Here is a 2013-nt window from a genome sequence, read left to right as displayed (position 1 = left end):
CCTAAGGAAAATATCGGTAACAGTGATTTTCAAAGTGTGGTCTGTGAATGATCTTGCCAGGAGAGGCATCACTGTTGGGCTCCTGTTAAGTATGCAGATTCCTGGGAACCATCCCAGACCAGTGAGTTCGAACTTCTTGAAACAGGGCCCAGGATTCTATATTCTTACAAGCATTCCAGTCAACTGTGACTCAAAGGTGAAGAACCACTGGTTGCCACAGCCACCTCGGTCACAATATATGAGTCCTTCATTAGGCAGCTGACTTCTGGATCTCCCTGCCTAGTGGTACCCTATATAGCAGAGTTATCCACTGTCTATGACCCTGATTTGGTGAAAAAGATCCAGCATGCGAGCCTCTGTGCCTTCCTTCCCTAGCCACATAGCATCACTGCCACTGTGAACCACCCGTTATTATAAGAACTGTTCGGGCATTAAAGAGAAATGGAAAGTATTATCAATAGTAATACTAAGCACTAACATTTGTTGTGGTTGTTTAGTTGTTAACTAAAAAGTTAATACAATAGTCATGTCTGACTCTTGCAACTCCATGAACTGTAGCCTACCAGGCTCCTCTGTCCATGGGATTATCCTGGAAAGAATTTTGGACAGGGTTGCCATGCCCTCCTCTAGGGGATCTTCCCGACCCAGGGAACGAAGCCAGGTCTCCTGCATTGCAGGCAGATTCTTTTACCACTGAGCCACCTGTGAAGCACCAAGCACTAATATTTACTAAGCACCTATAAAGTAATTTCCAGGCACACTAAGGAGTTTCTATGTATTAATTTAATCCACATAACAACATTATGCATGATAAACTGCTTCAGTCATGTCCGACTCTTTGCAACTCTGTGGACTGTAACCTGACAGGCTCCTCTGTCCATGGAATTCTCCATGCAAGAATACTGGAGTGGATAGACATACCCTCCTCCAGGGGATCTTTCCAACCCAGGGATCGAACCCACATCTCTTATGTCTCCTGCACTGGCAGGCAGGTTCTTTACTGCTAGTGCCACCTATTATTACCTTCACTTTACAAGTGTGAAAACTGAGACACAGGGAGGTTAAGGAAGTTACCTAAGGTCAAATAGATGGTACATGACACAGCAGAGATCCGAATCCAGACAATCTGACTCCAGAGCACAAGCTATTATCTACTATGTTCTACTATTTCCCTGAATTAAGTGTCTTATGCCTGAAATGATTACTTTAAGATACATACAATAATATTGATATTTATTTTATTTAGTGTCTTTATTATCTTATTTGGGTGAATGTATTTATCAGAGAAACCACAAACTCTTTTGTTCCCACAAGGTCTTAGCTCTCCCAGCCATAAATTCCAGCAGGAGTATCTGTAGCCACCTAACTCTAACAGTTCGGGGGGTAAGAGGTTGCTCTAGTTCCGTGTCTTCTGAGGCCAGCTTTCCAGGCAATAGCATGAATAAAATCGAACTCAACTGTTTGCATGCATGTGTACTCAGTAGCTCAGTCATGTGTGACTCTTTGCAACCCCAAGGACTATAGCTCACCAGGCTCCTCTGTTCATGGGATTCTCCAGGCAAGAATAATGGAGTGGGTTGCCATTTCCTCCTCCAGGGGATTGTCCTGACCTAGAGATCAAACTCGCATCTCCTGTGTCTCCTGCATTGCAGGCAGATTCTTTATCATGGAGCCATGAGGGAAGCCCTTTGACTGTTTATCTTATGTTTATATTTCCCCAAATTAAATTTGAAAGATTATCCAAGAGTCAGAAGACCTACCTATCAGTTTAGTTTCATAAAGGAGGCTCTTCCCCCTGCATGTTTGGATCAAATACATTCTCTTCCCCAGAAAGAGAATGAAGCCCAGCAATACAAACTGGGTGAAGTATTCTGGGGATTTCTTAAATATTATGTTTGGCCTGAGATACAGCATTTTAAATCAGTTCTTTAATCTTTTAGACAAAATGTACTTTAAAATAACCAATTTTGAAATGAAATTCTGACCCATGCTACAACATGGATGAACCTTGAA

The 2013-nt window shown here is 42.4% G+C and overlaps 1 protein-coding gene across 1 annotated transcript in view; it reads right to left on the bottom strand.

Moving 5' to 3' along the window:
• IL13RA1 (interleukin 13 receptor, alpha 1) overlaps positions 1-2013 on the bottom strand; it is a gene marked incomplete at its 5' end in the record, with an annotated part of 36404 nt that overhangs the window by 30036 nt on the left and 4355 nt on the right. The window lies entirely within an intron of this gene.

This window comes from Bison bison, unplaced genomic scaffold, assembly GCF_000754665.1.
Source record: "Bison bison bison isolate TAMUID 2011002044 unplaced genomic scaffold, Bison_UMD1.0 scf7180017858818, whole genome shotgun sequence".
Classification (NCBI taxonomy): domain Eukaryota; kingdom Metazoa; phylum Chordata; class Mammalia; order Artiodactyla; family Bovidae; genus Bison; species Bison bison.
The sequence above is the reverse complement of the archived record's forward strand: the minus strand, read 5'-3'. Positions and strand labels throughout refer to the sequence as shown.